The 24,285-nt window shown below is 39.3% G+C and overlaps 1 long non-coding RNA gene across 3 annotated transcripts in view; it reads left to right on the top strand.

Moving 5' to 3' along the window:
• Positions 1–24,285, top strand: part of LOC141573191 (uncharacterized) — a 105,335-nt gene that overhangs the window by 7,764 nt on the left and 73,286 nt on the right. For all 3 annotated transcript variants that reach the window (XR_016021082.1, XR_012498865.2, XR_012498864.2), the window contains exons 2-3: positions 10,195–10,284; positions 10,931–10,982. This is a non-coding gene — a long non-coding RNA (uncharacterized LOC141573191). The remainder of the gene's footprint in view (positions 1–10,194; positions 10,285–10,930; positions 10,983–24,285) is intronic.

Raw genomic sequence — 24,285 nt, forward strand, 5'->3', positions numbered from 1 at the left:
GCGCTTGTAGTCCTTTCCTTCCTCTCCAGAAATAACTATTATCTTGGATTTAGAATTTTTTTTGTTCCAGTGTTCACTGTTATGTTGAGTAGTGTCTTGCCTTTAAAAAAAAAATTATGGTAAAAAACATATAACATAAAATGTATCATCTTAACCGTTTTAAATGTACAGTTTGCTAGTGTTAACTGTCTTCACATTTTTGTGGAACAGATCTCCAGAACGTTTTCATCTTGCAAAACTGAACATCTATCTTCATTAAACAACTGCCCTTTCCCCACTCCCCTCAGCCCCTGGTAACCACGATTTTACTTTCTGTTTCTATGCATTTGATGACTGTAGATAGCTAATATAAGTGGAATCATACAGTATTTGTCTTTTTGTGACTGGCTTATTCCACTAAGCCTAATATCCTTAAGGTTCATCCATGTTGTAGCATGTGTCAGAATTTTCCTTCCTTTTTTACAGCTGAATAATAGTCCCTTGTGTGTACATACTGCATTTTGTTTATCCATTCATCAGTGGACAGTTGGGCTGTTTCCACCTTTTGGCTGTTGCATATAGTGCTGTTATGAACATTCATGTACATGTATTTGGAGTAATTATTGCGAGCTCATATAATAATTCTATCTTTAACTTTTTGAGGAGTAACCAAACGGTTTTCCATGGTGGTTGCACCATTTTATGTTCTCACCAGCATTTTACAAGGGTCCCAATTTCTGCATACCCTTTCCAACACTTGCTATTTTCCTTAAATAATTTTTTTTTTTTTTTTTTTTAATTTTAGCCATCCTAGTGGGTGTGAGTGGTACCTCATTGTGGTTTTGATTTTCATTTTTCAAATGACTATTGATGTTGAGCATCTTTTCAAATGCTTGTTGGCCATTTGTGTATCTTGAGAGAAATGTCTATTCAAGTCCTTTGCCCATTTTTTAGTTGGATTCTTTGTCTTTTTGTTGTTAGAGTTCTTTATATATTTTAGATACTAGACCCCTGTAAGATATTTGATTTGCCAATATTTTTTCCCTTTCTGTTGGTCGTCTCCTTCCTTGAGTTTAAAACACTACTACTGTATGCTATTTTCCCTCCTGTCTCTCTTTCAAATAGTAAATTTATTCAGTAGAATCATTTTGAGCACCCAGTAGATTATTATTCACTGTTTTAGGTACTGGCAAGAAAAATACAAATATTATTTACTCTCTGACAACCTTTTTCTTTATGCCTAAATATGACCATTTTTCAGAGTTATGTTGCCTTTTCTGTGGAAGCTTCCTAACCCCTTTCTGTCCCAGAAAAAGCCTGTTTAACCTTCAGGGTCCAATCTGAACATCAATCCTCTGCGAAGATTCTATGATTTCACCAGGCAGAATTAATCACTCCTTCTTTGCCCCTATAGCACTTTATACATTTTACAATATTATAGTCCTTACATTGCTTTGTAATTGTTTGTTTATTTATCTAGGATGTGAGCTCCTAGAGATCTTATCCTCATAGCTAATAAATCTCTCCCAAGCTCCTAGTAAAAGTCCCGCACATAGCAGTTATTCAACAAATATTGAGTGAATTCCAGGCCCTGGATTTAAAAAAAATTTTTGTTATGGAAAATTTTAAAATTATGCAAAAGTAAAGAGAATAGTGAAATGAATCACCATGACTGATTAATCAGCTTTTACAATTATCGGCATAGGGCAAATCTTGTTTCATCTAAATCCCTTATACTCTCTCTCCCCACTGGATTATACTGAAGCGAACCTCAGAAATCATTTCATTCATAAATACTTTCCTGACATTTTTAAGGGACAGATTTGAACACTAATTATAAAACTTCACTGTTCCTGCGATCAACTAACCAGAACCCTCAATTAACTATCCTCCAATTTTAAGAGAACAAGACAAATCATAAATTATCTATGATCTCAGAGTTTTAAAAATTCAATTTAATGGGTTCTAGTTTTAAAACAAATCCAGCATAATCTCCTAAATGTCTTCACTTACAAAAACTCTTAAATGACAAACTGATGTTCCTTACACTGAGCTTAAGGTACTGGAATATCTGAATTATCAAAGAAATAGCCAAGATAAAAATATTTTACTTAGGTAAGAAATATACATTTTTGTCGTACAGTTTTTTAGAAAACATTTTTGTTGAATTTCGTCTCACCAGAAAATAATGTTTCATTATTTTTAGCTATAAAATGACACGGCTAAAACCCCAAAGTGTTTTTTTTAATTGCTTTCAATAATGCAGTATTGTTAAGAATATTGAAAATTACTACTCTTGACTTCTTTTAACCTAATAAAAATTTTTTGAGCTCTTTCTGGTTTCTACATGTCCTCGGGGGGCTCTGTTGGAAACTTAAAGAGGTCTTTTCTGATTACATCTGATAATGACCTCTTTGCTGCTAGCCAAGCCACTGTCGTCTCTCATCTGCCTTTTGTGATAGCCTTCTAACTGGTCTCTCTGCTTCAGCTCTTTCCTGCCTCTGCCCCAAAGGTCATAACAATCCTCCTAGAACATGTCAGACCACATCACTCCTCTGCCCCAAACCCCCTAGTGGCTTCCCATCCCCCAAATTCCCACTATAAAGAATTGTCTCTCATTCTGCATGACTTCTTTCAAAATCAATTTTGAGCTTTAATTTATGTAAAATAAAATGCACCATTTTAAGAGTACAGCTTGGTGAGTTTTTGACAAATGTCTACACCTATGCAATCACCACAACCATCAAGCCTCATCACCACAGAAAGTCCCCTTGTGTGTTTTCTGCATGACTTTTGAATAAATGTTTTGGACATTCTTGAAGGTGAAAAACCTGTTTATCATGATCTGAGCCTGGAACCTACAAAATATTTTTTGCATGGTTTTAATGTACACTTGCTTTTCCAGAAATTCAACTATCATGTAAACTGAGGGAAGGTAGTATTCTGTTCAGAATTTTACCGGAGATTTGCTATTTTGGAAAATATTGCCAGAGCCTATATCGATATCACCATCTGTGGCATTTGAGTTTCCAAGAGAATACTCCTTTATCAATCTGCGTTTGTAGCTGTCACATTTATAGTGATTCTACATAAGTGATGTACTTCATTTTATCTTTTACAGTGTTCATGTCTGAACATTTATATATTGAAATAGATATTATTTGATTACATATTACTTTCATTTATGTTACAAGTTCGACATTATATTGGTTTTTTTGAAGTTTAGGTGTGTAGATCGTTTGTATTGTCTGTGAGTTTAATTTCAGGTTAGTTAGGGAAGAGTACAAACTTTTTGTTGTAAAAAGAGAGCATTGGGCCTGTTAGTTTGTAGAAAAGCACTGCCATACAAATTCTGATCCTGCCCCGTTTCCTCCCCTGGATTACCTCTGTAATCGAATCTATACTGCCATGTTTCCCCAAAAATAAGACCTACCCCCAAAATAAGCCCCAGTCAAGATCTCAGCCAGACGGATGCATTTAGTATGTTATGGCGATGTTCCAGAAGAAGATGACATGACTGTAATTGAATAAATGTAGATTGTTGTACATGAAAAACTACGACATCCCCTGAAAATAAGTCCTAATGGAGCAAAAATTAATATGAGACCCGGTCTAATTTTCGGGGAAACATGGTATTTATTATTTATTTTCCACACTCCCTGCTCTAGCCATTCTGGCCACTGGCTTCCCTGCTTTTCCATGAAAGCTCCAGGCATATGCCCATGTCTGGACCTCTGTCTGATTTGCTGTTTGTTTCCTGTGCTGGAATGCTCTTCTACCAACTGTATCCACCATCCATTCCCCTCCTTCCTTCAGCTCTTCACCGAAATGCCACCTTTTCAGTGAGCCTTTCTGTTTAAAATTGTACCTCTATCCTGCCACACTTCTCTTGTCTTTTCCCTGCTTATTTCTCTTACAGAACTTTCTACTCTCTGGACAGACTTTATATTTTACTCATTTGTTGTTATTGTCTGTTGACTTGCCCTCTCCCCTTTCTGTCCCCCAGCACACTAAAATGTAAATTTCCTGAGCACAGCTGCAAAATGTGGGTTGGTACTGGTGAAAAAAAATTGTTCAGTTATCTAGCAAAGTGGCATTTGTTTTGACATGCTATGTGTTCAGCCCTGGGCTCCCTTCTTATCTGCCAGCCTCGTATATTGTACTGGTTTCCCCATCGCTTAGTCCTCTTTATAAAGGCAGTAGCATCCCTAAAGTTTAGAACAGTCGCTAGCACATAGTAGGTACTCAGTAAGTATTTGGTGAGTGAATGAATGTCTTTAGAACTCACAGGGGTTTTTGTGTGATTTTATCTGAAAGTTTGAAGATTTAATTTTTTCTTTTATATTAATATGGTTTTCTAGAGAGTAAAACATATATTACCTAGAGAAGTACCATTTATACTTCCTTATGCTGTAAAAGGTGGTTGATTCATAATTGGATCTTTAAAGGTCCTGTTGTATTCTTTTCCTCATTAAGAGGATTGACAGCTATAACCTAGCGTTATTTATAAGCCATAACCATAATGCGCACTGATATGTGTCCTACACATGGTATAATTAACCTGAGTCATAAATAATTTATCAATCATTTGCCCCCAGGTGTCGGAGGCAATATATAATCGTATGGTGCATTTTTTAAGAATGAAGCTGGGGAAACATTGTTAATACAAATATACCTCATTGATTTGAGCTCCTACTTCAGAAATTGAGTTAATTTTCTTGAACTAAGCTAAAATTTTCACCCTTGCATAATCTGAATAAAAGCAAATCACTGGTATAAAGAGGATTGTACGAAGATGATCAACCTATTTAAGAGGACAGCCTACTTAGAAGTAATCATTTGAAGTAATTATTCATTTATTCATTCAGCCAATATTTATTAAGCAGCTGTATGTATCAACCATGGGTCTGGAAATACAAGGACAAATAAAGCAAAGTCTCAGCCTTTAAGGAACTTACTTTCTATTAGATGGGAATGCAAGCAACTAAACAGGTTCAAGAAAATGTCATAGTTGCTAAGATAGCAGTCTCACGAGGGACAGAAAGGGATAGAGGTGGGAATGCAATGATCATATGTACTGTGGAACTGGGAACAGGCAGAAAAATCTTCAAAAAGAAGATAACATGAACTGAATCTCTTAAGAATGTGATTGTAGGGGCTGAATGGGCGAGATGAGGATATTCTAGGACTAGAGAGCAGCACAGTCCAGAAGTTTGAAATAATCTACCTGGTTAGTGGGACGGTTTGACAGGATTGGAGCACAGACTGCTATTGTGGGAGTGAAGCGGGATGAGGCTGGAGTGTGGGCAGGGGTCAGGGCATGGATGGCTTGGTACCATGGACTAAAGGAGTTTGAACTTTATCCTGTAGGCAGTGGAGAGCCAGTGCAGTCCTTTAGGCAAGATTATAACATCAGTTTACTTCACTGGTGTGTCAGCAATGGATTAGACAGGTGGAGCTAGAGGTGGTTACACTGTTGAGGTAGTGCAGGTAAACAATGGTTGATACCCTGAAGTAAGAATGTAGCCATTGAGATAAAGGGGAGATGCTGGAATCTGTAGGACTTACCGATAGATTGTAGTGCAGGCAGTGAGTCAACCATGGTTACATATTAGAATCATCTGAGGGGCTTTTAAAAATAGTGGTGTCCAGGCCTTGTTCCAGATCAATTAAATCAGAAGCTGTGTGTATGGGTATTTTCTTAAAACCTCCCCGTTGATTCTACAGTTGATTTCCAAGGTTGAGAATTACTCAACTTGTGAAACTAGAGTTACCTTGAACTGATTGGGAAAAATGATAACAAAAGTAGAATTTTCCCGTATTTATAATAATGCAATTGCTATTATTATTCATAAACTTAAATGTGTAAGAAATAGTGCATTTCCTTCCGTAATAGCTTAAATTCTATTTTGTGCCTCCAATCCCACCAGGCTGAAAGAAAAGGTAAGAGCCATCTTTTAAGCCCCCCCTCTCCCACCCCCAGTTATGCTCAGTTCTGGTGTCTTACACATTGCCCAGTTGTCAGCTACTGGCATCCTGTTCAGGTAATCAGGCAATGCTGCTTGCTGCTGAGACAGTTACCACCCCAGTTGTCATGTGTGGTAACCAGCTTCCAAGATAGTACCCACTGATCCTTACCATCTTATCCTCACAGCCTTCGGTAGCTTCCTCCCATATCACCCAGGGTTGTCTGTGTGACAGTTGGAATCCTGAGGAAGTGATAGTGTGTGACTTCTGAGACTATGTCAAAAAAAGACATTACCAGCTCTGATTTGCTCTCTTGGAAGTCCCATTCTGGGCGAAGCCAGCCTCCATGCTGCGAGGATACTCAAACAGCTCTGAGTTCTCCGTATGAGGAGCTCAGGCCTCCTGCCAATAGCCAGCACCAACGTGCCAGCCCTCTGCATCGGCCATCTCAGAAATGGATTCTGTGGCCAGAGTCAAGCCTTCTGATGACTGCAGCCATGGCTGACATTTTGACATCAACCTCATGAGACACCCTGAACCAGAATCACCCAGCTAAGCTGTTCTTGAATTCTTACCCTCGATGATGTTTGTTGTTTTAACCCACTAAGTTTTGAAATGGTAATAATGCTATGCAACAGTACATAGCTAATACACCATGGCCCTTACAGATCAGGTCTAAACATTGTCTTTTGCTTACATGACACCCTGGGAGCCTAGGAATTGTCCTGCTGTTTCATGAGGCACTGGAGAATGCAAATTATTGGGCAGTTGTCTATGACCCTTTCTCCCCCCAACATACCATGTAATTATTCCTTCACTGGGATTGTACCTTCCTAGCTTCTTTGCTCAGGAAGCAAAGCCTAAGTTCCTTTTTCCCCTAGAAATATAGACCTACTTGCAGACCTGCCCTCTTTCATCCCCAGCCTACGGGTATTTTCTTTCTGTGTTGGAGAAATCCTTCTTTACCTTCTCCATAATATTTTGTACTTCAATCTCACCTTCTCCAGTACTTTTAGAAATAAAAGTTAGAACACTTGAGCAAGCTTATCTTCTTTCTACCATGTTATAGTCCCTTCCCTAAGACAGTGAACACATGGCTGTCTCCTTGAGTTTTGGGTGGTGGATAAGGAAAGAGGAAAATAGCGGGAAGAAAAATCATAGGTAAATAGCTCAAAATTCCATCCTACTACAATTGTCAATATGTGTTGAGTGTTTACTCTGCACCAGACACTATACAGAATCCTTTAAATATTTTATCTCACTGAATCCTTACAATAACCTATGAAGTAAGTACCATTATACTCATTTTACAAACAAGCAGTTCAGGTTTAGAGAGAGATTAAGTAACTTGCCTGAGGTCTGAAAGCTGGGACTTGACCAGGTATCTGTCTCGCTGGGAAGCCCAGGCTTCTGACCATTACCACACAGTGTCTTTGCATGTGGTTGGGAAGGGGAGAGGGTGGACCTAAGGACGCTCTCCTTTGGCCCCATTTGTTCGCATAAATGAGTATGCCAGTCATAGCTAAGATTTATCTGTTCGTTACAACATTTCTGACAGAAGCTGCTGCTTGTCAACACTTTGCAGGCAGGCATACCTACTCTGTGCAACTAAACATTTAAAAACTACAATTCTAAAATACTGTCTAAATCAGACATTTTATTTAGTGAAGCAACCCATACCTCCAGCCAGCAAATGTTTTTCAAGTGCCTGTACTGTAGGTACTATGTGCGATGCTGGGATACCAAGATAAATTACTCACTCACCGTGAGCTATGTGTGTGTTTGGATGGTACAGACATAAAAACTCATCATTATAGCAGTAAGATAAGCTCTGTATCTAGAAAGTCTATGAACTACATGTTCTGGAATGCAGAAGAGAGGTGCTAATCTTCGTTTAGGTATAACGGGGAAAATTCCCAGAAGGTAACATTTCAGCCTTCAGAATGAGTAGGGATTCACTGGTAGGACATCCTGGACAGAGGAAGTGACAGGGGCAAAGGTGCTGGGCAATTTTGAAGAGCTCCACATAGTTGAAGATAATTGAAGAACAGGATAGATGCTTGTAGGGACCAGGTAATGAACAGGTTTGTTTATACCATGCTAGTGAGTGAAATGGATTAAAACTCTCACCCAACAGGTGGAATCTTGCCCACAGATAATGCTTTGTTTGGCATAGTTTTTTAAATTTGAATGCTTTTAAGCAAACATCCTTCAGTTTCCTGTCTCCTCAGGCCACCTCTCCATGTTATATTTGACTTTGACTAATAACATATTTAGGATTCCTAAGTACCCCTGTAGAAGTTTGCGTTTATTTCTGCTACAGCAATGGGGAAGTCACTGAGCGATATTTTAAAGCAAAGAGAGCATTTGCTCTTTTAGAAAAGACCATTCTGCTTACTGGAGGATGAATGTTGAGACCACCTGGGAAGGGTGAGAAGCAGTACAAGATTAAGAAAGAGACTAACTGGGCCGGCCCGGTGGCTCAGGCGGTTAGAGCTCCATCCTCCTAACTACGAAGGCTGCAGGTTCGATTCCCACATGGCCCAGTGGGCTCTCAACCACAAGATTGCCAGTTCAATTCCTTGAGTCCCGCAAGGGATGGTGGGCTCTGCCCCCTGCAACTAGAAAACGGCAACTGGACCTGGAGCTGAGCTGCGCCCTCCACAACTAAGACTGAAAGAACAACAACTTGAAGCTGAACAGAACCCTCCACAACTAAGATTGAAAGGACAACAACTTGACTTGGAGAAAAGTCCTGGAAATGTACACTGTTCCCCAATAAAGTCCTATTCCCCTTCCCCAATAAAATCTTAAAAAAAAAAAAAAAGACTTACTGAATGAGGAGGCTGAGGGAGGGAGAAGAGGTATGCTTCTCAGGTTCCCACTGGATGAATGGTGGTGTCATTCACCCAAAAGAAAGGAAGCAGAGGGTTTTACTCTGTATGTTACATAAAATCATAAAATTCCTTGGGAAGGATTGTGGAGTGCTTGCTAGATTCCACTTAATGGCTATCAGGGGTACATAGATGAAGTCCACCTGGAGACTTCAAAAGTGACATAAATGTGCCTATAAATAGTATGACATATGAGGTCAGACAATTAAGTTTGCAAACTCATCCTAGAAAAAGTGCTACCTACCTCATTGCTGAATATCACTATGGTCACCTTTGAGGTACTCCCCTTGGGAAGCCATGTACCGACACCAGCGCCTAGTCCACCCTTCAAAGCTATTTTGGAACTCTTTCTGGAATTGCCATCAGAGCTGTAGTCCTATTAGCCTTGATGTCCTGAATGTCATCAAAATGTCTTCCTTTCAATATTTCCTTTATCTTTGTATAAAGAAAGAAGTCATTCAGGGCCAGACCAGGTGAGTAGGGAAGGTGTTCAAATACAATTATTTGTTTACTGGCTAGAAACTCCCTCACAGACAGTGTCGTGTGAGCTGGTGCATTGTGATGCAAGAGCTATGAATTGTTGGCAAAAAGTTGAGGTTGTCTAACTTTTTCACACAGACTTTTCAGCACTTCCAAATAGTCAATTTGGTTAACTGTCCAGTTGGTAACAAATTCATAATGAATAATCCCTCTGTTATCAAAAAAGGTTAGCAACATCATTGCAACAAGTTCACAAACTTAATTGTCAGATCTTCGTATTTATGTCACAAATCAGGATACATGTAGGACATGTTGGAATATGTAAGACTTATTTCTGATACTCATGGTAAAAATGAGACATAATTTTTAAAATGGGGACTGTTCTGGAAAATCTGGGGCATATGGTCACTGGCTATAAAAATTACTTTGTTGTCTCATCTGGGCTCCCTTTAATCAAAGGTCTCTCTGAATGAAAATACTAACTGTCATTACCATGTTCACCCGAAAATAAGATCTAGCCAGACCATCAGCTCGAATGCATCTTTTGGAACAAAAACTAATATAAGACCCAGTCTTATTTTAGTATAAGACCAGGTATAATATAATAATATAATATAATTAATATAATATCGGGTCTTATGATAATTTTTGCTCCAAAATACGCATTAGAGCTGATTGCCTGGCTAGGTCTTATTTTCGGGGAAACACGGTAGAATGTACATGTTTAAATTAACTTGTCTCAGGTACATCTAGTTAATATATAAGTGTTTCCTTATTCTATGTTAAATAATAATTTAAAACTCCTCATCATACTTTTCATTAGAGCTATTAATAGGAAGCCCCATCACCTGACTTGTTTCTTCTTTTTCCTCAGCTCAAATTCATTGGAGGTGTAATGGGAAATATAATGTCTAAAAGACAGGAAGTGGAAAAGACATGGGTGATCTTCCAACTGGATATTCAGGTATTGAATAATCTCAAATCCACAAAAATCTGTTTTGCAATCTGTAAAGTATCTAGTACACTAGAAATACAAAATAAGTATAAGAAGGAAAACCATGCTGTAATAATGTCTCCCTGTTATTCAATACATATCAGTATGTTATAATTCTTATAACTATCATTAAACTTGATTTTATATATCACAAACATTCTCAAAACTTTAGAAACAGAATTAACCTACCAAAAATATTGAGTGGGATACTACATAAAATACAAAGATGTATAAAACATGATTCCTTCCAGGAGTTTAATTTCCGGGAGTTTAATACTTAATAGAGGAAATAATGCGCATTCATGAAAACGATAACATAAACTACTATATGATGTGAAACAAATACTTCTAATTATAAGTACATACTTGTACAAATAGTATGACAAATATGCAAATGTAAGTAATATATTTTTCAATCAAAACAGCCAAAACAGTGTTTATAAGATGGTCTTAGGCTATTTATAATGAATACATAATAATATTCAGAAATGTTTTAAAACTGGTCACTACAATAACATGCTCATGATATTCAAAATAACAATGAAAGATAGTCTCATTTTTATTTATTTTTAAAGATTTTTATTAAAATATAGCTAACATATAATAATAATTTCAGGTGTATACCATGGTTATTCAACATTTATATACCTAAAGAAGTGATCACCATGGTAAGTCCAGCAACCATCTGACACAGTACTTTTGCTATCACAATGTTATTGACTATATTCTCTATGCTGTACATTACATCCCGATGACTTATTTGTTTTATACCTGGAAATTTGAACCTCTTATTTCCCTTCAACTTTCCCCCCCTTTTTAAATTTCTCAATTACAGTTGACATTCAGTATTATTTTATATTAATTTCAGGTGTACAGCATAGTGGTTAGACATTTGTATAATTTAAGAAGTGATCCCCCTGACTAATCTAGTACCCACCTGGCACTATACGTAGTTATTACCATACTATTGACTATATTTGGTATGTTTTACTTTACATCATGACTAATTGTAACTATCAATCTGTGTTTCTTAATACCTTTACCTTTTTCACCCTGCTCTCCAACCCCCCTTGCTTCTATCACCCCAAGAAATCTAGTACCCATCTGATACCGTACATAGTTATTACAATATTATTGACTATATTTCTTAGCTATACCCTACAACCCTATGACTACTGTGTAACAACCAATTTGTACTTCTTAATTCCTTCTCCTGTTTCACCTACCCTCTAACGCCACTCCCATCTGTAACTATCAAAATGTTCTCTATCTATGAGTTTGTTTCTGTTTCGTTTGTTAGTTTATTTTGTTCTTTAGATTTCACTTATAAGTGAAATCATATAGTATTTGTCTTTGTCTGTGTGACTTACTACCGTGTTTCCCTGAAAATAAGACCTTGCCGGACGATCAGCTCTAATGTGTCTTTTGGAGCAAAAGTTAATATAAGACCCAGTATTATATTATATTAGCCCTGGTATTATATTTTATTATATTATACCCAGTATTATATTATATTAATATTATATTATATTAGACATGGTCTTATATTAAACTAAGACCAGGTATTATATTAATTTTTGCTCCAAAAGATGCATGAGAGCTGATGGTCCGTCCGGCTAGTTCTTATTTTCGGGGAAACACGGTACAATAAGGAAAGTACCCTCTAGGTCCATCCATATTGTTGCAGATGGTAAGATTTCATTTTTTTATGGCTGAGTAATGTTTCATTGTGTATATGTACCACTTCTTTATCCATTCATCCAATCAGGGACACCCAGGTTGCCATCATATGTTGGGCATTGTAAATAATGCTCCAGTGAACATATGGATGCACACGTCCCCTTGATGTAGCAGTTTGGGGTTTCTTTGGATAAATACTCAGAGGGATTATTAGGTCCCTATTTGTCTCTTGTTACGCTCTTTGCTTTAAAGTCTGTTTTGTTTGGAATAAGTATTGCTATTCCAGTTTTTGTTTGTTTGTTTCCATTTTCACCGATTTACTTTCAGTCTGTGTATGTCTTTTGATTTGAAATGGGTCTCTTGTAGGCAGCATATATATGTCTTGTTTTCTAATCCATTCAGCCACCCCATGTCTTTTGAGTAGAGCATCTAATCCATTTAAATTGAAATTAATTGTTGATAGATATGTAGTTATTGCCATTTTATTGTTCACATTTTTTATCTTGTTTTATTTTTTGTCTTGAAGTCCCTTTAATATTCCTTGTAATACTGATTTGCTGGTGATGAACTCCATTAGATTTTTTTTTTTTAATCTGGGAATCTCTTTACCTTTCCTTCAATTCTAAATGATAGATTTGCTGGGTAGAGTAATCTTGGTTGTAGGTCCTTGCTTTTCATTACTTTGAATATTTCATGCCATCCCCTTCTGGCCTGTTGAGAAATCAGCTGATGTCTTATAGGGGCTCCCTTGTAGGTGACTAACTGTTTTTCTGTTGCTCCTTTTAAGAGTCTCTCTTTGTCTTAAACCTTTGGTATTTTAATTATGATGTCTCGGTGTTGGCCTCTTCGGGTTCATCTTGTTTGGGACTCTGTGCTTCCTGAATTTGTATGCCCATTTCCTTCACCAGGTTAGGGAAGTTTTCCATCATTATTTTTTCAAATAGGTTTTCAATTCCTTGCTTTCTCACTTCTCCTTCTGGTACCCCTATGATGCGAATGTAGATATGTTTTATGTTGTCCCAGGGGCCCCTTAAACTCTCCTCATTTTTTGGATTATTTTTTTCTTTTTGCTATTCTGATTGGGTGTTTTCTGCTACCTTATCTTCTAAATCCCTAATTTGATCCTCTGTTTCATATATTTTACTGTTGATTCCCTCTAATGTATTCTTCATTTCATTGTGTTCTTTATTTTTGACTTTTTTTTGCTTTCTATCTCCATTTTTATGTTACCTATCTACTGTTGAAGTTCTCCCTGAGATCATTGAACATCCTTATGACCAGTGTTTTGAACTCTGCGTCTGCTAGATTGCTTGTCTCCCTTTTGTTTAGTTCTTTTTATGAAGCTTTGCTCTGCTTTTTTATTTGGGACGTGTTTCTTTGTCTCTCCATTTTGGCTGCCTCCCTGTGTCTGTTTCTATGTATTAGGTAGGGCTGCTATGTCTCCCTGTCTTAGTACAGTGGGTGTCCTGTGGGGCCCAATGGTTCAGTCTCCTTGATCACCAGAGCCGGGTGCTCCAGGTTTGTCTGTTGTGTGGGTTGTGTGTGCGCTCCTGTTGTAGGTGAGCCTTGGTTGCTGTTTGTGCATCAGTGGAGGGATTGACCCTCAGGCTGATTGGCTGTGAGGACTGGCTGTGACTGCAGTGGAAGAGTTGTGGTACAGGTGCTGACCCTGCAGATCAGGATTCTCTTTAGCAGGGCTCTGGTAACTGCTCAGTGTGCCCTTTGGGTGTGTCATCCTTGGAGGCAGATGAATGATGCTCTGCTTTGATCTGAAGCTGGCCATTGGGTGTGCCAGCTGAGGGGCCTCCTGGGAGGGGACCTGCTGCAGGCCAGGTTCAGCCACAGCCTGTGGGCTGCCAGGGGTCACTGGCATGAGCCAGAAAGCAGTGCACAGATGGCCGCCATTCATGCTGTGCGTGGAGGTGCCTTGAGAGGCCTAGCCGCGAACCAGTACCAACTGCTGTTAGTACCGAGCTTAGGTTGCTCAGCCAGAGGTTTGGAATAAGCCAGATGCTGCTTGTTTGGATTTTGTGAACCTTTGAGGGATTTTAGGAAAGTCTACAGCATGAGCCAAGACAGGCCTTTGTACGAAAAAACCACTGGAAACATCTTGGGTGTGCCCGAAAGTTGGGTGGTGCGTGGTCTCAGAATCACCAGGGTGGGACTAAGGAAGAGAGTTAGCCAGGGTGATGGAGACTCGGATGTGGAGGCTGCCTGCGTCTGCACAGGGCGGGGGTGGGGGGAGAAGAGTGGGACGGGGTGCTCAACAAAAAAACAATGGCTTCCTCCAGCTGTTCCTTCCAGGACAAAGCTTCCCCTCCAGCCCTCGCCCCTAAGCCAGACAATTCAGTTCCTCCCCATATGTCTCTGACACCCTTCAAGCTACTGCCCCAGTACTTGAGCTCAAAGCAAATGAGTCCATTAGTTAGTAAGTCCGTTTACAGGCCCTTTAAGAGCAGCACCTGGGATTGTAGTTGCCCTCTGTCTCACTCAGCCACAATCTCAGCTGGTTTGCATAGCCAGAAGTTATGGGAGCTTCTCTCCCTGACACTGAATCCATGGGCTGGGGAGCCTAGTGTGGGGTTGAGGCCCCTCGTTCCTACGGAGGGGTCCTCCATTGCTGAGATATCCCTCCCAGTTTTTAATGGTCACACACAGGTGTGGGATCAGCCTGTTCTGTGTCTCTGCCCCTCCTTCCAGTCTCGAGGTGGCTTCTTTTGTATGTTCATAGTTGTAGGGCTTAGGTTTAGCTAGACTTCAGGCAATTCTTAATGATGGTTGTTCTGTAGTTTAGTTGTAATTTTGATGTGGTCATGAGAGGGTGCAAGCACAGCATTTACCTACTCTGCCATCTTGACCGAAAAGCCTCATTTTTTTAAATAAATCAAATATTTTATTATTAAACTCCAGATTAAAAAGTAATCAGTTCATAGGAGAGTCAAATATTGTTCACATTAAAGTCTCTTATAAATTATGGAGAATATCTATTTAAAGATATAAATCATTTGTTGAGCGGGGAGGCCAGCGGGGTCTCTGCTCCCGCTCCCCATACAAGAACGCAGGATATGATGAGGCCAAAAAGGAACACCCCGGAGCCATAGGTAGGGGAGTCATACCACTATATCCTCTCTGGTGGCTGGGTTGGAGAAACAGGAAAAAGGAGCCACACAATTCTCAACCTTCATTGCTCCGCTTGCCGGCTCAGCCACCATCTTCTTGCTAGCCCCCATTCTTTCACCTTCTTCTCTCCTCTCTCTTTCTGCTAGGGTAGCCACAGCAGTTATATTAGTGGTCAATGGCTCACTGGTTACAGCTGACGGCCAACTAGCCACAGCTGATGGCCATGCAATCACAGTTGATGGCCATTTACTACCTGAGCCAGCACCTGTCTATGTGAGGCCGAGAGCCTGGAAACTGCTTTCTGGGGCTCTGTCCCCACATCATTGTTTTTAACATTACAACTTTTATAATAACTTGTATTTTTTTTTATTCCAGAAGTAGTATATGTGCATGGAAGTAATTTAGAAAAAATAAGCAAAAAATAGTAGTTTTAATATTATAAAATGGCTTGTAGGCTAGGTTATTTGAACCAATCTTCCTGCCCAACGTAACTGAAAATTCTAGAAAAAAACATAAAGAAATAGTTTAAAAGCATTGAAGATGTGGGAGAACTGAAACCCAGAGATGTTAGTGAGCACAGAAGCCATTTTTCTAAAAATGTGTGCTGATTCCTAGCAAATTTCAGCTTTCATTTTGATAGCCTTTGGGGCCAAGAGCACAGAAATCTAGGTGCTTGGCCCACATGGCAAGGAGTTCAGTAGTCAATATGGACTCACACAGTAAGTTGAAACTCCCAAAGAATACACCTTTGTGATAAATGTAAACTAAACATAATCCAGAACTCAGTACACCAACTTGGGAGATGCAAGTTGTAGTTTATAATGTTCTCACTACAGGTTTATAATCTTCTTCCACATATATAAAGGTAATTCGTTCTAGCACTTAAATCAGTTTTCTGACCTGTCAATCTATCCAACATAAGAACATAAAAACAACCTTAAACAAATACACTGGGGAAAAAACCTCAAAAAACTAACTGTTAGAGCCTTGTGTTAGATAGGAATCAGTTCAGCCAAATAACAATGGCTTAAAGAAAGGTAGTCTTTTGTTTGTCCCTCACAGAAAAGTTGAGCTAGGGTGGTCCAGGGCTGTTTTAGCTTTCATTTCCAAGATCACCTCATGTTCCAACTAGACTACTTCAGCCATCACATCCAGTGTGTCTGGAGGAGGAAAAGAAGGATTGGGCAAAGGACACATTATATCTGTCTTTTAAAGATTTCAGTGCTATACTTTACTTACCTATAAGAAAGAGAAAAACAGCTCCTGACACCAAAATCAGACAGTGCCATGAAAGGAAGACTATGTAAATTATGCTGAACATAGATAAAAACACGAACATTGACCAAATTGCAAAGTGACGAAATGTCTCCCTATTCTGCCTGTTATGAGTGACTGCTGCTTTGTTACCAATTACAGCGTTAGTTGTGTTTCATTCCTCCTGCTAATATTTTAAAATACCCAATCACAGAATTACTCCTATTTTCTGACACGCATCCAATCCAGAGTAAAACCCTGCCTCCTTTAACCCTCCCTGAAGTTGTCTGACATAAGCCAAATTTTATAGTATAGCCTTTGAACATTTTCTTACTTAGACAACATGGTTGGCCTTCTCCCTCATAACAATGAGCAGTAAACCCAACTTGTTCAACCACTGGCTTATTCTTGTGGTCTCTGGATGAACGGCATGGATACCCGTTATAGTGATAAATTAATTATAGGACCACACTCAGCGAGAGTTGCTGAGAAATGTAGTCTTGTTTTGGACCACCACATGCTCAGTGAAAATTGGGGTTTTTACGGTCATTAGAAGAGAGAGAAAATAGATGTAGGGACTAGTTAACCATCTCTTCTACAATCTCCAATCTTAAGAAAGCCTAGAGGCTTTTTGAATATCACTATCCAAAATAAATGTGTACTAAAAAGCAAGATGACTTCAGAAAATAAATACCACATAATTAACTGGCAGTGTCCAAAAACCAAGTTGTAGGCTCACTCTCTCTTTCAAAAAAATATTTGTAGGCATTGCATATGCAGATGTGTGTGGACTGTAACCGCCTGAAGACTACCTGGAGACCCCCTGCCCTAACTAAAGGGAGCAGCTGCCATTTCTCAACCCTAGCAGATGTTGCCATGTGGGGACACCGGTAGACTGTTACCAAACTTTCTACATTTGAAATCTCACAATGTTTCAATACTGGCTCAAATTTTTAAAAATACACTGTGGGCCAAACAAAATATTTCTGTGGGCTAAATCGATCTTAGTTTGTGACTGCTTATCTAGAGGAATGGATTGATTTCATATCCTTCAGATAATCTCCCATGAACATGCTTCTCTTAGCACATATACTTGTTCTGGTTGTTTTCTAGGTCAGAGGTATGATTGACTTCCTCTTGCAAGAAAAGAGTTGCTTAAATGACATAGTTCCTGAATAAAATGCCAGAAAGGAAGAGAATATAATTTATTCCTTCTCAGTGTTCATGAAGTGATCAAATGATCATTATTAATTTTAGAACTGACCTTCTTCCACAGTACACTTGGAACTGACCAAGCTCATTGCACAGGCGCCAAAAATGACCCAGGGGCAGCACGCAGAGGGCATTTCCTCCTCTTTTTTAATTGTTGCATTTATACTTTCCACCATTGATATTAATGTTTGATGTTGTCTTATTCCTATGTAGCCAATTCATCGTTCATAACTGACTGTGACAGGAAGAAGGTTTGACTCCTAATTTTATTAGACCCAAAGTGTATTATTGAAATGTCTGCATGTAGATGCATGGGATTTCCAGTTCTTACACAGTGGCTTCCACAGCTAAGCCCTTCTGATGCGTACATATCACTAAGGCTAAGTTGAGGAGAATACTCTAATATAGTGATCTTCATCAGTGTCTTATTGAGCACAAGTATAATATTTGCATAGCTCCTGGACTGCCAAGGTTCATATTTCAAGATGACCTAAAATATTCAGCTAATCAGAGTCAAAGAGGATAAAAACTTCAGAGACCACACCCAGAAATATGTCAGAATTATTTTCTTTTGGACTATAAATACAGGGAATGATTGAGATTTTTTTTTTTTAAAACTTAGGTATAAAGCTATATGATTTACAGTATTAATTAAAGGAAGGTATGTTTGGAGTACATGACATTATATTAATACTGTACATATTTCTACTTGGAGCTGAAACAACCATATATACTGTCACTATAGTATGTCAGTAGATTACATGTGAATAAACACATATCCCTAGCATATGCCAGTTTATGAACAAGGTGGTAGGGGGGAAGGTATAGGGATTGTGAATAATTAATCTGAAAACTTAAGGATGACAAGATGCTAAAACTAAGTAGAAAACTTTAACTCTGGACTTCTTGATAAAACGGGAAATATAAACTATAGGGTTTATACTGACCACAAAAATGAAATGTACTAATTGATTAGAAGAAACAAATATCGCCTAGTATTGAACTCAAAGAACAATTTACCACACAGATCTTGTTATGAAGGACATTGAACAAAGTGTCATCAAATTGCAATTTTATGAAAGATGCCAAAATAGTCCTCATATGGTCATTTAACATACGCTTTTGGCATAATGTTAAATAGAGTTCTATGAAAGCTGAAGACATACAGATTAATTTCGTAATTTTGGAGTGATGGTAACATGAACAAGGACAGACTCAATAATTACTATGCCTCTTACAATGTCTCCTTAGTAAATAATGAAAAAAATATTGACGACAACATGTTTTAAGACTCAAACCTTCTAAAATCTTTTGTTTTCATTAATTCAGCAGGTATTTATGGATGTCATAACATATGTTTGTTCTGTATGTGCCCTAGAATGTTTATGAATAACTCATCTTTAGATGGTCCTTAAGTGAATTTCATATATGATATGTATATCCATTTGATTCTAAGGAAAAATTATACTTACTGTCAGTTCACTCTCTGAGATGTATACATACTGAATTCTGTATTCAACTACTGTTTTCATGAGGTAAATAGATAATTTTCACCTATAGTAAGCTGACGATATACAGTCAAAAAGAAAAAACCTTCAAGAAAAATATCAATGTGTCTACTTTGGTGCGAACATTTAAAATTGTTAATAAACAATTAAAATAATAATGGGCAAGGGATAGAAAATATCCAGAAAAAGTTCCAGACCCCCATAAACCTTTATCTGGCTGTTTGGTCCAGCCATTTATGTTTCTGATAAAAGCAAGTGTGTCTGGTTAAGTTCATATGCATTTATTTTGAGCCTTGACTTTGGGAACACAGACAGTTTATATACATGCCAGATGATAGTGATCATAATGGGTGATAAAAGATGAAAGATAAAATGTTGTAATGCAAAGCCTGCGTCAAACTCCAAAGCATAAACCTAACAATTTTGTCAACTTCTGTCCTTTGTTTTCATGGGAAATTGTGGGTGACATTCATTTGAAATGGGTGAGGAACTTCGCCGAACACAGCAGAAAGGGTGGGATTGATGTCACTGAGGCTGTCCTATGACAGACTTGGGAGACATTATTCTAGGCGATTTTTATAGGTATGATATGTCTCAAGTACTGTCCATGGCATCTCATACATGAGAGAATAGACGTGGGTTAAATAACTTGGCCAACGAAGTGCATAAAGTGAGGACTATAATGATGGCAATAATATGAGGAAGCCGGTTCCAAAGGGGGTGAGGTGACCTGCCAAGAGTACCCAACAAGGAGGTGGCAGAGCTGGGACCTGACTCCATAAGCACAAGCAGCACCATCAGCCCAGGGAGACCACAGAAACATATAGTTTTAGAACTGTATGTTTAGAAAGAGACTTCACAGATCACCCAGGTAGTTCAGTGCCCTCTAGCACACCAGTTTCATATGTGAGGAGGTACAATACTATTCATAGCCTTTCAAATGAAGAAAAGGTGTGAAATTATTGGATCAATTTAATTCTTTGCCTGGTACATCAGAGACATTCACATTTTAATAAGAAAACAAGAATACACTGTGTAATAATCGTTAACTTTTTTGTGTGGTGAGAAGGATGTTGTTATCAGTGGGACAATCATCTCTGAACTAAACGAACAAAATCTAGGTGCTTCAACCCTCCTATACACCCTACCATACCCCCCCTTCTCCTGCCATATGCTTATAAATTTATTCAGGAGAACATAGGAGTTTAGAGAAATCATAAGGGCATATTTTAGGAGTATGGAGTTCCCCATATTATCCTACCAATTTCCAACTGAAAGTGCTTTTTTATCTGAAACAATTTAGAGGGGCGGTCTATTTAAAAAAAAAAAAAATCAGTACTGGTAAACTGAAACTGTAAAGTTCTCTAGATGGTCTGTTTATTAGATCTCCCGCAGAATAAAAATTATTGGTAATGTGATAAGTGTATATTTTTGCTTTGCACAGAAATGACTACTTTACTTGTGACATTGTATTTTTAAGAAGGTAATAACGGTGAGACAACCAAGATGACACAGTCAATAAATGCTGTGCTTACCTTCCCTCACAACCACATTAAAATTACAACTAATCTACAAAACAACCATTATTGAGAATCACCTAAAATCAAACTGAACTGAAGCCTTTCAACTAAGGACGCACAAAAGAAGCCACCCCCAGACTGGTAGGGAGGGCAGAAACATGGAACAGGTTGGTCCCACACCCGCGTGTGACCATTAAAGATCTGGAGCGATATTTTATCTGTGATGGTCCTCCCCATCCCACAGAGGAGTGAGAGGTCCCATTCCTACCCCAGCCCAGGGTTTCAGTGCCAGGAAGAGAAGTCCCCATAATTTCTGGTTGTGAAAACCAGCGGAGATTGTGACTGAGTGAACTGAATATAGCTGAACTTACAGGCGCTCCTCTTAAAGAGACCGCACGCAGACTAACCCACCAATGGAATCACTCTCTCTGAGTTCCAGTGCTGGGGCAGCAGCTGAAAAGGCGGCAGGGACAAATGGTGGGGAACTAACTTGTCTGGGTTGGGACAGGGGCTGGAGAGGCGGCTTTTTCCTGGACGGAGGAGCTAGTGGAGGCCATTGTTTCTTTGCTGAGTCCTCCCCCCGCCCCGTGTGCGGATACAGGCGGCTACTATACCTAGGTCTTGCCATTTGTTCCCCTCGCCCTGGCGAATGTAGACGTGGACCCACCTAACTTTCAGGCACACCCGGACCACTTCCAGTGGCTTTTTTGTATAGCCTGCCTGCCTTGGCTCAAGCTGCAGACTTTCCTTGGGTCTCTCAAAGGTTCACAGAACCCAGACAAGCAGCATCTGGCTTGAGCATGTCCTGTGCCTCTGGCTCAGGAGCCCTGAGCGGGCACTAGTAGCAGCTGGCCTTGGTTTGCGGCTTGGCCTTTCAAGACGATTCCAAGCACCGCATGGATGGCAGCCATCTGCGGATTTCTTTCTGGTTGCCACTAGGTGACCCCGGGTGGGACACGGGCTGTGGCTGAAGTAGACCTACAGGGGATCCCTTCCAAGGTGGTCCTGGGGCTGGCACCCCCAGTGGCCAGCTTCAAAATGAGCTGGAGCATCACCCAGTCACTTCCAAGTGCCACACACCCAAGGGGTAGATTGGGCATGCACCAGAGTCCTGCTGAGGCACATCCTGCTCCCTAGAATCAGCCCCTGTACGACAACTCTTCCACTGTAGTCAAGGCCACTCCACATAACCAATGAGCCCAAGGGTCAGTCCCTCACATTCATGTGCAGTTATCAACCAAGGCTCAACTACAAGAGGAGGGCACACACAATCCACACAAGGGACACACCTGGAGCGCGTGGCTCAGGTGACCAGAAAGACCGCACCGCTGAACCCCACAGCACACGTACTATATAAGGCCACTGTACTAAGACCGGAAGACATAACAGCCCTACCTAATACATAGAAACAAACACAGGGAGGCAGCCAGAATGGGAAGACAAAGAAACATGTCCCAAATTAAAGAACAGAACAAAGCTCCAGAAACAGATTTAAGCAAAACAGATAAACAATCTATCAGACACAGAGTTCCAAACATTGGTTATAAGAATGCTCAGTGAGAAATTTAAGAGAGAGATAGGAAGCATAAAAATGGAGATGGAAACCATAAAAAAGAACCAGTCAGAAATAAAGGCTACAATAATGGATATGAAAAATATATTACAGGGAATCAACAGTAGATTAGATGAAGAAGAGAATCCAATCAGCGATGTAGAAGATAAGGTAGCAGAAAACACTCACCCATAACAGCAAAAAGAAGAAAAACATCCAAAAAATTGAGGAGAGTTTATCAAGTGTACCAACATTCGTGTTATAGGAGTACCAAAAGGAGAAGAGAGAGAACAAGGAATTGAAAACCTATTTGAAGAAATAATGACAGAAAACTTCCCTATGCTGGTGAAGGAAATGGCCATCCAAGCCCAGGGAGCACAGAGAGTCCCAAACAAGATAAGTCCAAAGAGGCCAACACCAAGACACATCATAATTAAAATGCCAAAGGTTAAAGACAAAGAGAGAATCTTAAAAGCAATGAGAGAAAAGCAGTTAGTTATCTACAAGGGAGCTCCCCGTAGGCTGCTGATTTCTTAACAGAAACTTTGCAGGCAAAAAGAGATTAGCAGGAAATATTCCAAGTGATGAAAAGCAACGACATACAACCAAAATTACTCTACCCAGCAAAGCTATCATTTAGAATTGAAGGACAGATAAGGAGCTTCTCAGAGAAGAAAAAGCTGAAGGAGTTCATCACCACCAAACCAGCGTTACAAGGAATCTTAGAGGGACTTCTTTAAGATGGGAGGGGGGTTAAAGATTGGTGAAAGCGGAAGGGATTAAGAAGTACATATTGGTGGTTATACAGCAGTCATGGCATGGGGATGTAGGTTATAGCATAAGGAATATAGTCAATAATATTGTAATAACTAGGTATGGTTCTTGATAGGTACTAGATCTATCAGAGGGATAGATGGGGATGGGGTTGGGGGCAGGGTGAAAAAGGTGAAGGCATTAAGAAATACAAATTGATAGTTAATACAATATGGGGAATATAATCAATCAACAGTGTTGTAAAGATCATATAAGGTGCCAGATGGGCACTGGAGTTGCCAGGGGGACCACTTCATAGACTGTGTAGATGCCTGTCCAATGAGCTATACGCCTGGAGCTGAAGTAGTATAATATTGACTATCACCTCTAATTAAGTATATAGGTATATATAGTCACGGGATGTGGAATACCACATAGGGAAGATAGTCAGTGGTATTGTAACAGCTATGTAAGGGGTAGGAGCTTGGTGGTGGGTTATCCCTTTATGAGGGGTTTAAATGTCTAACTATTAGGTTGCTTTGTACACCTGAAACTAACTAAAAAAAAGTATAAAAAGGTAACAACTCCTTTGCCTCTCATTCAGACAAAGCTTGTCTTCCCTCAGCATCTTCAGTCATGTCCAGTTAGGAGCATGTGGTCCACAGAACTTCTTTCTATCAGAGAACTTTTTCCCATGAGAGAATTACTTCCTTGAGGTTTGAAATCCCACATACTCCTTCTCTGAGTAGCTAGTTCCAGTGTTTACTCATCCTTATAATCAGGAAGATCATCTCTGCATCTACCATATATGATTCCTACCGCATTTTCTCTGGCTGTGCCTACTGTGCTGGCTGGGACAAGCTGGACAGAAGTTTACTCGCCTGGGAGCTGTCCCAAATTCTCCAGCAGATAATGCTCAGTGAGGCTGTCACCATGTGAGGTGCAGAACAAACTGTAATGTGCCCAACATCCCTATTAAGTGACAGTAATCCTACTCTGATGCTCAACTCAAACTGGCCACCCCATTAAATCTCAGTACTCCCAAATTATTCTATCCCTATCACTCCCTTCCCCTATCAGAACAGCGACTTATTAGACATTGAGTGGAGCAAGGTGATTATCTGATGAAATAGTTTTCATTTATGTATGAATGATTGCAAAGACTTTTTCTCCAGCAGGCATTTATTTTTTAAAAATAAGGTCTGTTGCTTAAAAAAAAAAGCTCATTACGCAAGATATTAGAAGTTGGAGGTAATATTACTTCCTTTCAGGCCTGTGTGAAGTTTAGAAATAATAATACAGTGCTTAGCAAGTTGTATCTATAAAAAAAATACTATCTAATTATTAGATCCTTTAGTCCAAATAGTCTCTT

Source organism: Rhinolophus sinicus, chromosome 4 (genome assembly GCF_057876585.1).
Source record: "Rhinolophus sinicus isolate RSI-liver-muscle chromosome 4, RSI-T2T, whole genome shotgun sequence".
Lineage (NCBI taxonomy): Eukaryota > Metazoa > Chordata > Mammalia > Chiroptera > Rhinolophidae > Rhinolophus > Rhinolophus sinicus.